Source organism: Pituophis catenifer, unplaced genomic scaffold (genome assembly GCF_029215685.1).
Source record: "Pituophis catenifer annectens isolate HBS135680 unplaced genomic scaffold, rPitCat1.0.hap2 SCAF_4, whole genome shotgun sequence".
Taxonomy (NCBI): domain Eukaryota; kingdom Metazoa; phylum Chordata; class Lepidosauria; order Squamata; family Colubridae; genus Pituophis; species Pituophis catenifer.
The window spans coordinates 58832199-58846239 of NW_027256884.1; positions in this window are offsets into that span (position 1 = coordinate 58832199).

Here is a 14041-nt window from a genome sequence, read left to right on the forward strand (position 1 = left end):
ACATCTACATTCTGCATCATTTGCAGTTTTCTAAGTAATCTTCACAAGAACCTATAAGCAATGTTCATTGCAGTAATCTCTCTCTGGACAGCCGAAGCATTTGAAAAACTCTTTCAACACATTTGAAGCTGATATATTTTCCTTCATTTAGAATAACATACCCTGCAACGTTTTGTATACAGAGCTCTTTAAAAAAGCACCTATATTTTAGTTTTACACTCAAAAACAGGTTTACTGACAATCAGTTTGTTGTCCTGAAATGACACAAAGGAATAGCTAGTGAATAGCTACAAAATGATTCTTACATTAAAATTAAATTAACAAATCAAATATTATATCTAATAATAAACAATAAACAATATAATTATGCCATTTTTAAAAACCTCTCACTGCAGTATATTTGACATGATCTATTCACAGTAGCTTTCAGAATCCTGATTTATACACATTAGCTTTCAGATTCAGGTACATTGCACTGATTTATATATGATAAACTGCAGAGAAAAGTTTTTATTGATGAACTTTAGGTTTTTATATCTCAAACTTCATGTGTTAGGTTATAAATCTTTGTTAAAGTTCCAATTTAGTTTTCCAATTAATGTATCAAGGTTTTATGCTGTTTATGAATCTTAAATTTGAGTGTAATCCTAAAAAGCATTAGCACAGTAAACTATTCAGCACCTAGGAGACCTGATGTAACACTGAAATACAGTATATTTTATACAGCCTCTTCTCTACACCAAACATATTCAGAGAAAGGTGGAGAGAAAACGCTTTATTTGGATCTTAAATTGGCATCTATGATTGCAATTGTTAACTTGTGAAATGCTTACTCCATAAAAACATAAAAGAAAGCTATCAATAAGCAATGCAGTTTATGCAGGAAAAGTCAAGTTTTAATTTGCACAAGTTAATATAGTGCCTACAAGATAGTGTGCTGTACAAGATTGTTCGGAGATCGGTTATGATACAAGAATAAGGACATTTAAATTAAAGTTGGACTAAAAATAGATTAGCTGAAAGAAAGAGATGCCACAAGCAGCATCAAGAACATCAAGTAAAAGCAGGATGGTTAAGGAAAGAACAGATTAATGAGATCATTCATGAAATTATTTTTAAATGGATGGGAGATCAAAAATTACATTCCAAAAAATGATGCCCTCAAGTTCCACGGACTACAACTTCAGAAATTTCCACAAAAATTGGATAGAAAAATTATGAGTTATTCTCAAATATATATAGGACATGAGCTTAAGTTTGGGCTAGAAAAAAATCATATAACTGGCACTTTATGTTTATTGCAGAGTTTAAAGAAGATCTGATATAAAGTATTAAAAGGGAAAATGATGAAGACGGAATAAATTTAATCCAACATAGAAGTCTGAGGACCATTCACTTGAATGCTTTCCCAAACACTTTATATTTCATATAGTTCATGATGATTAGAATCTTTCACATAAGTTTTCCATATGAATCAAAATATCAGTTATAAGCTTACATAATATTTGGGAGGCTACAAATATTGACACACACACACACACACATATTAAAAATTGGGAAATATCCAATTGAATTTTTTAATATGATTTTTCTAAAGCTTTTTTCCCATTAAAGAAAGATTATAGTTCTTTTAACTATTCAGAACTGATTAAATTGAATTCTTTTCTCAAACTGATTGTAAAACCATAACGCAAGTATTTTTCAAAAATAAGAAATGTTTATTTTTTTTATATACAATTCATGGATGAAGGAACCCAATATTAAATTGATTTTAAATAAATCTTTGTTTACAAATCTGAGATAAAATATTATTTTTAAGACATTCTTAAAGCTACAGTTGAATTAAAACAAATTCAGAACATAACCAAACTTGTTCATACTATGGTAAAATACTTTACTCCTGTATACTTTACGTAGGTTTGCCCTTGAAGATAATTAGAGGTTGCATTTAGTACATAACGTAGCAACTTCATTGTTATTAGGAACAGTGTAACAGAAACCATATTTACACCAGTTTCGAGCAGCTGCAAATGTGAACTCAAGCTATTAGAAAATAATACAATAAGTCCTAAACAGCTTTCAATAGCATATTTGAGGGAACAGCCATGTATTAAAATCTGCTGAGCATCCAATCAGGTGTGAAATGCTCTCAGTTTGGACCGGATCACCTGATCCGGTAGCAAAGGCGGCGGGTGGTTCGGAGAACAAGGCAAAAATCCCTGCCCCCCCCCCATGCCCAGCTGAGCCACACGATCATCAGAGGCTAGTTTGTTTTTACTTTTAAAAGCATTTTTTCTACAACCTCTTCGGCCAAAAAAAATGCTTTTAAAAGTAAAAAAAAAGCCTCTGATGATCGCACGGCTCAGCTGGGATTGTCAGAAGCTTTTCAAAGCATTTTTTTCTGCAACCTCTTAAGGTTGTAGAAAAAATGCTTTTAAAAGTTAAAAAAAAAGTTGGCCACGCCTACCCAGTCACATTATCCTCACCACCACCAAGCCACGCCCACAGAATTGGTAGTAACAAATTTTAGATTTCACCCCTGCATCCAATAAATGAAGTGAAAATACTAGACTGAGCCATTTATGGAATGCTGTTTCCTGGAGGCCTAACTGACACAGAGATTAGCTTTAGTTCAGTAGGAAGTTAAGACCTGGCTTCTCATCACACACTGAGGCTTTAGCAGTTTTTAAAAAGATGAGATTGTTTGCTGGTTTATTTTGCTGTTTTAATATGATTTTCCTAATCTGACAGAAGATATGCAAATAAAGGAACTTTATTTTACTAAATAAATCAGCCAGTCAATGTTGTAATTAAAAAGAATGTGTTATATGACCAAGAGCCTATGGAAACACCTTTTCATCTTATACTTCCTGTCCTTAATTAATACAACCAATAGGGACACTGTAACCAAAGCAAAATTCATCATCTGGTAAGAAATACCAGACAATTTACCTAGCAATAGTCACTGGAGCCCTCAGTTCAGGTAATAACATGGTTCAGACTGAAACTTACTCTGGCCAAGATCTTCAGCATCTGAATAAGCTCAGAATACTTCTTAACTTTGGCCTTGATGGAGATAGTAGCAGTTAAAATCATCTTTCCCATCTGTATCAGCAGGGAACAAGCTTTGTTTCTTAAATTTGAAGATATAGCAAATGTGACATTTTATTCAGCAAAAGGGAGAGAAATCACCAACTCTCTTCCCCTTATGCAACTGAGTAGTGATGCTATTAAACATATCCTAGGACCAGTTTGCGAACTAGACTTCAGGTTTTGTGAAATCTGTTACTTCAACAGCCAAGGAATGGCTCTTATTAATCCAATAATTTAATAGCAAAAATAACAACGGACACTAATTTTGTTTTTTTTTAAGTATAGGTTAAGCAATCCAAGAGATTATAAATCTGCAATCAGTTCTGATTCCAATTACTTCAGACACACTCAGTTCTTATTATAATCCATTCTGGCTCAAAAAAGCTGCTAAGGCTATAAATTTATTTGTTCTAAGATGCCCAAATTCTTTGCTGTATTTGCAGCTGTTGGAAGGAAAATCCATCTGGTTCAGGTCCAAGACTGAAAATAAAATGGAGGCTGATTGGAAAGAAAGTTGAACAGAACCACACAAAGACAATGTGCAGTTCTTGGTCAGCTGAACAATTAGCTAGATGAGTGTCAGGATTTTTATACAGGTCCTGAAATGTTGCTGGGGCAGGGGTTGTGCAATGAAGAGGCTTGTGTTCTGAAAGGCTGTTGGGCAATTCCTATTGTGGCTAATGGCTTTTGTCCTGTGCTGGATCTTGGGTGTGGGGCTACTGTACTAATCCTACCATTCTGCTTTTGTTAGCTGTCAAACTTTGCTGCAAGGAGTTTCGAAAATCTAGAATGGATTTCTGTCTGCAGAATTTGCTTTGCTTATGAGTGAAACCATCTAGATCATTGGCTTCTTTTTTCAATAAGCTCTTTATCTCCTTAAGTGTTGGCATCTGCTGTGGGCTATTAAGAAAGACTGGGGACTTCTGGTGGTGACATTACATCGGCGCGGAGCAAGGAGGATGGGACTCTGTACTTTTTGCATGATTTTTCTTGTCCGGAGGCCTATTGAGGCACCGTAAATCCTGGAGGGATCTATGGAATAGAGGGGAAGCCTGGGGGGTAATGAGGAGGAAAGTGACCTCCCGTTACAAAGAAGGGAAGCCCCTCAAATCCAATGAGAAGGAGGTCAGCCATTATGGCAGACCCAGAGCCGTGACTCCCAATTGTGGATTAGGAAGAAAGAAGGGGAAAGCATCGCAAAGGCATCGGTGGTGGCTTAGAAGACCCAGCATTTGAGAAGATTGTGCCCGATGAGAATGGGACCTGGAATTAACACTATGGTGAGAGTGACTTCCGGTGCAGCTGTCAGGGCAGAAAGACCGGTGCAGTGTTGGTTCCCCTGTACCGTGTGTTTTTCTTGAATCTCCGCAGCTTTATTTTGCCGTTCTCCATTGGATGTGGAGACAGCAGCCAGATGTGGGTTGTGCTCATTGGTCAGAATAAAGGACTGAGCCTGTCAATTGATTTAAATTCCACCCCTGTTGCCAGGGGATTCCAGCTTTTTGCTCAGTCCGTCAGACTGGACAGTTGTGTGGATACTTAACTCTGACAGCTTTCAGCATTAGAGTGTATTTTATTCATATCTGATTATTAGGTTTTGACCATTGGACTTTGTATTGGACTACTCTTCTGCTTACTGTAATATTTGAACAAAAATTTACCTCAACATACCTTGATTAACAGCAGAGGTGCATTGAAACTACTCAGTTTCAGAGGTTAGTGGAGCTTTCCTCTCCCCTGGGTGATCCAAAGTCACTGGCTTAGCCGGTGGGATCCTAACAATTAATAACGTTACCAGTTGTGGAGCTTTGCGCTTCCATATCGATTCTCCCAATAACTATAGCATAACATAACATAATAACATAAACTTTTGAATTTGAGGAGTTGTCTCACTCCCTGATTCTTGCCGCTGGTCGGCAGTTTTAACAAAGTGCAGAGTTTTCCCTGCTATTTTAAACTGCCTCACAGCTGATTGAGGCTAATTAACATTTTCGCTACGAGGCTTGACTTTCTCTGGCTATCTCCATTTATCAGAGCTTTTAGCAGAAGCTACTTTCCCCCTAATAGGCTGTTAAAGCAATACTGCTGCTTAGCCTAACCGCCTCTCAGCTGATTGAATTTGGTGCTGGCTGTGAAGGGGAGTTTCGCGCTCCCAAAGGCTTGCCGCTTGTCGGCGTTTTTTACAAGCAGGCTTACTGCTTATTAACTGACTGAGACTGTGAGGGCACTGATTAATCCCATTCTGCCTTTGGGATAATCGCACCTTGATTAAGAGGAGTGGATCGAGGCTTTTCCTTGCAAGCATACTTTAAGAAAACAAAACCCGAAGATATTTCTTCTAATAAACTCATGTATTTGTTATAAAGAAAATAAAACATCTAACTGATCTAATTAGTTACATTTTATATAAAAGTTAATGCCGGCTGCTTCTCAGCAGTCAGACTTCTTGGCAAGAGAACAAAGGAAAGGGTGAAAGAATGTGGGTGGAAAGACATGCGTAGTCTAGCTTACTGATAAGGATTCTTGGCAAGCTACGGAAAGTTTGATAGTCCAGAAATGAGAGCTCAGCTGGTAAATAAAAGAACGCAGTGACAATCCCCTTCTTTTGCCAGTTGAGCGAATATCAGGTACATCATCAAATAAGGCACATCTTCTTATGCAGATAGTCGTGTTGAGCTGCTGGAAGTGATTTGTTGAGCATATCAGCAATTTGATCATGTGTAGATACATACTGCATTTTAACAAAACCTTTTTTTCACTAAATGTTTTATGTTTTGATAACGGATGTCAATGTGTCTGGACCTAGAACCTGTGAAATGTGATTCAGAAATATAAACCACCAATTCATTGTCTTCCATCACGGTGATCGGTAGAATCGGGTGTGTCCAGATATCTGTGATTAAAGCATCAAACCAAGTTAGAGAATTACATGCATCTGAAACACAAGCATATTCAGCTTCAGTAGATGAACAAGAAACAAAATTCTGCTTACATACTTGCCAATAAACAGGACATCCATTTAAGAACATCATATAACCTGAAGTACTTTTACGAGATTTCTTATCACTTGCCCAATCAGAATCTACAAAACAACTTAATTCTGCATAATCAGTATGTGTTGGTTCTAACAATAATTTCATGTGTTTAGTGTATTTTAGATATCTCAATAATTTCTTAACGCATGTCCAATGAAACTGTTTTGCCTTACCTACATGTCGAGACAAGAGATTAACACTAAGTGCAATGTCAGGTCTGGTCCAACTACTAATATACAACAATGACCCAATGACTGAACGATAAAATGTTTGATCCTCGAACTCAGGACTTGCTTCTTGTGTCAAGTTATGAAAATCTGTTTGCATGGGTGTCTTTGTTGTGTTAGCATCCTTCATGTTGCAATGATGCAAAATTTGTTCAATTTTATCCTCTTGTGAAAGACTAAACCCCTTCTGTGTTTTTTCAATCTGAACACCTAAATAAGTGTTAATATGACCTAATGATTTCAATGTGAAGTATCTCTGCAAAGCTTTGGCAAAAATTTCACTCATTTGCTTATTTGGACCAATATAAACAATATCATCAACATAAACAAGAACTATCTCATATGCATTGTTAGATCTTTTTGTGAACATGCACTCATCAGTTTCGGACTTAATAAAGCCCATTGAATTTAGTTTGTCAGTAAGACATAAATACCACATTAAACCAGACTGTTTCAGACCATAAAGACTTTTGTTTAGAAACCAGGTATCCCCTTCTTGCTGTCGGAACCCTGGAGGACTTCTCACATAGATCTCTTCATCTAGGTCTGCATGTAGATAAGCTGTGTCAACATTGAACTGGAAAACTTCTAAACCAAGGATAGTTGCAGTTGCTAAAGCAATTTTTACACTTTCAGTTTGAACTGTCGGTGAATAGGTATTTGTGTAGTCCTCATGATAACATTGAGCGAAACCCTGAGCTACTAGTCTGGCCTTGTACAATGACTTACCATTTGGCTTCTTTTTGATTCTGTAGACCCATTGAGTGCCAATGACCTTTTTGTTTGCTGGAGGTTTTGCAGGTGTAAATACCTTAAGTTTCTTTAGACTGTCCATTTCAACCTGTATTGCTTCATACCATTTGTCTTGTTCTGAATCAGGAAGCTGCTTGATTTGCATGAAATTATCAGGTGGAAGTGTAACATTGCAAATCAAAGGCAAGGGTGCTTTTGTCAGTTGCCAAGAATATCGTTGTGGAGGGATTCCTTTTGTGGCCCTCTTGGAACGTCTCGGAACAACAGTCCAGTCTTCTTCTGCTTCGTCCTCGTCCTCACATTCGTCGCTAGCGTCAGCATCCGTGGCTTGCGAAGATGGAACATTGGGTTGAGAACAACCAGTGGAATCTTGATCATCAATCTGCGTAGCATCAGCAGTATTATCTCTAGGAAAATAAACTCCAGGATCATTGGAATGAATCCTGGAACAGTTAACATCTTCCTCAAAATTAGCAGATTGGGAAATCACAATTACATGTTTAGAGTCAATAAATTTGCTCCATTTTGAATTATCATCAATACCCATAAATCTCAGTCTTTTTGCTGCTGGACCTCCTTTTCTTCTTTGAGCTAAGGGAATGTTCACCATAGCATATGAACAAAAAATATGGACGTTTTTGAGATCGGGCTTGTAGCCATACAACATGAAGAAAGGAGTCTGATTCATTACACTGCTCCAAGTACGGTTGACAATGTAATTTGCATATTTTATAGCTTCATCCCAGTATATCATACCAAGTTTGGCGTCTTCTAGGAGACAACGCATCATGGTTTGCAGGACCCCTTGTCTTCTCTCTACGACCCCATTATGAGCCGGTGTGTAAGGGGCCGAAGTCTGATGAAGAATTCCATTCTTACGCATCCAGTCCTGGAAACGCTGAGACATGAATTCAGCACCATGGTCACTCTGGATTCTGGTGATGCAAACTTAGTGTTGGGTAGAAACAAGGGCTGCAAAGTCTTTAAAGATCTAAAAAGTCTCAGATTTTTCTTTCATAGGATATACATATCCATATCTAGAGTAATTATCAACAATTGTTAGAAATATTTTCTACCACCAAATGATGGCGGAAAAGGACCAACTATGTCAGTGTGAACCAAATCAAAAATGCATGTTGACAGGCGTGTAGCGTGTTTGGGAATGGCTGCTGCTTTGGATTTGGCCTTTTTGCAGACAGCACAATCCAAAAACACCTTACACCTCTTTAGATCCAAATCTTTTGCGAACTCCGGTATCTTCCTAAGAACACGGAAACTGGCATGCCCCAATCTTCTATGCCATTTATGGATACACCTGGAATGCAAAGGTTTACCAGTTAGTGAATTCTCAACATTAACAGTTTTATGAGGAACCTCAGGCTTGCTCTGAGCAACCTGTTTCCCAATTTTCTTTTTGTTGGCTTTAGGAGTCTTTGGAATAGCAACAGGATCTCTCTCTGGGGCATCTCTCTCTGGGCCTGTGCTCTCCCTTTTTGGAGTTTGTATACTTGCCTGAGTTTGCAGTTTAGGCTTTGGCTTTAAGTAATAAACACCACCAATTAATATGGTTTCAGCAACAATATCTCCATCTTTAACTATGTAACTTGCTTTTTCAAGGTGGTGAACCTGGAACTTTAATGCTCTAGACAAGTGACATTGACTAAGCAAATTACTGGTTGCTGTTGGTATGTAATAAACATCAGGAATAAATGCATTGAGCTCTTCAACATAAACAGTTCCTTTTCCTTTGACCTGACAAGGATGATTTGAAAAAGAATAAAGTTCACGTAGTTCAGGTTCAGGCTCGTGCATCTCTGTGAAAAGTTCCTTTCTGTAGGTAACATGCAATGCTGCACCACTGTCCAAAGTCCACAGAAGTTGTCTGTCGTACTCTGGTTGAGGTTGTGGATCATTGGTTAAAGCCAATGTGGCGAGTGGAGCTTGTGGATCACGCCGGAGACCACGATGACCTTGTCTTCCGCCTCTGCCTCTGCCTCTTGAGTCTGTTCCTCTGGGCTGGTACATGACGGGAGTTGGAACTCGTTGGGGACAATCCCGGGTGGCATGTCCCACACGGTCACAGATGTAGCATCTTGGCATCCTTGGAGCATAGGTCCTTCCTCGGAAGGGGCGCCTAGCTGGAGCTCTTGATGCGGGTGGTCCTCCCAAGTGTGGAGTAGCTAACATGAGTGCTTCTTCTTCAATTAAAAGTCTGCATACATTGTCCACTGTGCATTGAGCAATAGGGACTGGATTAATCTTTGCAATGGCATCTTTCCATTCATAGTTCAAAGAGTTAATGATAATGCTGATCATTTGAATATCTTCAATATTATAGACTCTTTCTCTTAATTCTTTTCTCAGTCCTTTCAGTTTGGTCAAATGTCCTCCAATTTGTTCACTAGGTTTCAATCTCGAACCGTGGAACTCAGACATGAGCAAACATGAAAATTCAATTGAAACAGGCCTGTAGCAATTTTCCAATTGGACCCAAATTTGTTGGGCTGTTGCATCAGGCGAAAATGTAACCTGCAGTTCAGTATCCATGGACATCAATAATGTTGTGCAAGCTTTAGTTTCTAAATCTCTTATTGCAGGAGACCATGGCTGAGCAGGGGGATTAAAAATCATACAGTGAGTGCCTTCTCTGCGAAGTAACAATCCATTCTCACTGACCCAGGCCTTATAATTCTGTCCTGACATCTTTAATTTTGACTCACCAGCTAGTGAAGCAACAGAAAATGCCTCGTGAGGAATGTGCATTTGAGGTGCTGGCTGTGGAAGTAAAGGCACTTGTGCATGCGCTCGTGGTTGAGGCTGTTGCACTGGAATCTGCTGAGTTCCAGCTGCCATTTTTGCTTGAGTTGAAATATTAGCATGACCTGCTGGAGACGCAGTCATTTGCCTTTGCTGCATTAAGCGTCGTTGTGTTCCATCTAAAAGGACACCAGCACCACCAGGGGATGCTGGAGATTGAGCCTGTGGAGACACTTTTTGCATTGCAGCCTGAATATCTGAATGAGTTGAAGACATCTCTAATAGAGTCTTCTGTAATAGTTCAAAATGTTCATGTAGGCTGTGATGCCTTTCAGCTTTCTTTAGTAAATTACTTTCACCAGCAGATGGTGCTGCACGTTTAGTTTCGGGCAGCTCAGATAATTTCTCTGCAGATGTGGCACTTTTAATCTTATCAGTGAGAATTTCACATGATGTGTGCACAGCTCTCTGTTCTGATTGACCTGACACAAAATCCACTAGGGGGTGTGTCTTTGGCTCTGAAGAAGAAGGAGCCAAAATGGCACTTTTAGAGATTTTGAAGTCACGAGATTCTCCCTTATCTTGCTCAAGTATAAACAAAGCCATTGACTAACTCAGAGTTTGACTAACTCTGTTTCTGAATCTATTTCCACTAGTGCATTATACAACCTTTTTATATGCATTTGACCTTTATCTCTTGTTTGCTTTATCAAATTCTCATCCTGCTGCAAAATACCAATTTTTTGATCTTCTCTCCATCTGGCCTGCAGCTGTCCATACTGAAACCAAGTCCTAATGATTCCTTCTTCTCTTAATTGCTGCATTGGTTTTAGTTGTAATCTGACTCCTTCCTTATAAAGAAGTTCCTTATATGTAATCTTATCTTGCTTTTGCTCTAAATTTATATTCTCTATCGTGTGTCTGGGTACTGTCCATATTGGTAAATTATCACTTAATTTATATTTATACTTTTTCCAGACCCGCAATAGAGAATTTCTTAATATACGACTTTTAAAAGCCTTATGTACTTTCTTATCATAGACTAAATAAGCATGCCAGCCATAGACCAAACCATATCCTTCAATATTCAATATCTTTTCCTCCGTTAAATTTATCCAGTCTGTGATTGCTGAGAGGGCAGCGGCTTCATAGTGCAGTCTTAAGTTGGGCATTTTAAGACCACCTCTTTCTCGGATATCTTGCATTATCTTTTGTTTAACTCGAGGTTTCTTCCCTGCCCACACAAACTTATTTATGCCCTTCTGCCATTCCTTCAAATTTTCATCTTTTTTTAGTATAGGTATCATTTGAAAAAGAAATAAAAATTTGGGAAAATATTCATTTTTACAGCGGCTATCCTTCCCAGCAAAGACAATTGTAGTTTTTTCCAATTTTCCATCTCTTTTTGTATTTTGTGCCATAATGGTTCATAATTATGCTGATATAATTTCATATTTGCAGTCATAATATAAACCCCTAAGTATTTAACCTTCTTAACTACTTCAAATCCTGTTAACCTTTCTATCTCTTCTTTCTGGCTTCTAACCATATTTTTAGCTATTATTTTCATTTTAGCTGCATTTATTTTAAAACCAGATACTTGTCCATAAAAGCAAGTTATATCCATCAAGGCTGTAATCGATTGTACCGGTTGGGTTAAGGTAACAACCAGGTCATCCACAAATGCTCGTAACTTATACTCATGCTGTCTAATTTTATTTCCCTTTATTGTATCCATCTCACGTATTTTACTTAGTAAAACTTCCAGCGTCAACACAAACAATAACGGAGACAAGAGACAACCTTGCCTTGTTCCTTTTTCTATATTAAAGGGATCTGTTAAGCCACCATTAACTATTATTTGCGCTGTTTGTTTTTGATATATTGCCTTAATAGATTGTACAAATTGTTCTCCAAATTGCATCCTTTCTATTAATTTTAATAAAAATTGCCAATTCAATCTGTCAAAGGCTTTTTCAGCATCCAAAAACACTAGCACTGCGGGGACCTGGTTGTTCCTTCCCAGATACTCTAATAAATTAACAATTTGCCTTACATTACTCTTCAATTGACTGCCATTTATAAAACCAGTTTGATCATAGTTAATCATTTGCTGCATAACTGTCATTAATCTATTTGCTAAAATTTTAGCAAAAATCTTGTAGTCTGTGTTCAATAATGAAATCGGTGTCGAGTCCTGCCGGAGCTCGCCATCGATGGGGGGTGTGGGAGACGAAGGAGTGGAGATAAGCAGCCGCAGCGAACACACAAACAGTTCCTGGATAGCAGCATTCAGGGCGATGATTGATGACGTTGCTGGGCCTCTCCGATTCTGCTGTCCTCGCTGCTCGCAGCTGTTACTGTTAAGGGAGTGGGGGGTGCTTGATTGATAATCACCGGATGTATGTTTAAGGGGCTGAGTTTTTGTTAAATAGTGCTGTGGTGTGATTACACCCAGCGCTGACTTTGAACCAAAACACCGACTTGTACTTTACTTTTGGCTGCAAGCTTGTCATTGCCAAAGTAAACCCTGATTCTCTCTGTGTTACTGGTGATTATTTCCTATCGCAGTTCTGAACGAACGACAAGCCGAGAGAAAGTCAGCGCTTGGTTCCTTTTCGCAAGAGGTGAGGAGTCCCTGTGGCTTTGCAGCAAAGGGGGATATGGCAGAAGGGACGGCCTTGGAAGAGCAGGAGTGTGGTGGAGATGTGGAGGGGGAGGAACCACTGATAGAGGAGGTGAAGGAGAGTGTGGAACAGTTGGCAGTGAAACCAAAAGTCAAGCAACCCAAGAGCGCCCCGCCCCGACCGGAGGAGGAGAGTTTTCCAGGACAACGGGCTCGGACGGGGGATTGGTGGCACAGCTCTGTTCTCCTCGGGCCACGGATGCCAACACCCCCTCGCTTGGGAGCGTCTTTCCAGGGCTGGAGGGAAAGACGATGGACTGAGGAGGATGAAGGGGATTGGGGGTATCCTGCCTCATCCGGTCCCAGCACCATGGATACGCTACGTGAGCGTTTTGGGGAATCTGGATTTCGTGATGCCCCATCCTGGCAGCCCTGGGTTGCAGGGCTGGAGCCTCCAGGTTCTTCTTGGCAGGATACAGGGGTGACCGCTTCGGAGACCCAATTCCAGCTCACAAGTCCTAAATTGAGGATGGAGCGGACCTCTAGACGATCCATGGACCAACCCCCTCCAGAACAAGACCAAGGTGCCTCGTCGGGAGACCTTGGAGCCGGTCCTGAGCCCCAACCAACGCAATTGGCAGGGGGCTTACCTGTTGGGGGTCACGGGGCGACGAGGGACCAACCTAGGCAGGACAGGAGAGCGACTGGAGCAGCGAGGACCCCAGGCCCCATGCCTTGGCCTCCGGGGGCCCCGCCGGGGCTGTGGGTCCCGCAGGCCGTTTGGGGACCACTTGCCCTGCAGACTTCCTTTGACGGAAACCCTGAACGAGTGGCTATTTTCTTAAGCCAGGTGATAAGCCATATGGACCAATATGGACAGTGGTATCCCTCCCAGTGGGCTATGGTGGTTGCTGTTACGGGGGTCCTGACGGGAGAAGCGGCTGAGTGGGTGGCAGGCCTCCATGCTAAACATGCAAGGGAACTCGTGGACCTGGGATGATTTCTGGAGGCTCTTCGTGCCAGATTTGAAGACGAAACAAGCGCCCAGGTTGCAGAGGGGGATTTGTTTGCGCTTAAGCAACGGGGCGTACCAGCAAAGGAATATGTACAGGAGTTCCGAAAGATTGCGGCTCGGTTGGTGGGGTGGCCAGAACGTCTTCTGGTGCACCAATTCCATAAAGGACTAGACCGTGATTTACGGCAAGCCTGCGTGTACCGGGGCTTGCCCCCCAAGTTGAGTGTGTGGTACAAGGCAGCCATCGAATTGGACGTCGGTCTCCGAGAATTCCGTATACGGGGTGAAGGGGTTGCAAGTCAAGGAAAACGACCAGCAGAACGCACACAAACACCCAAGGAGACTAAACCGAATGCTGGCTCTGGCTTGGGGGAAAGGATCCAGCGGCCTGCGTTTCGTTGCTTCAGATGTAATCGCCTTGGTCATCGAGCAGCCGACTGTCCTCATCCCATGCCCCGCAACTTGGACCAAAACCCCCCTCCTAGAGCTGTGTTGAGAGGCAGAGGCCGACCAACATCCGAACGGTCCCAAATGA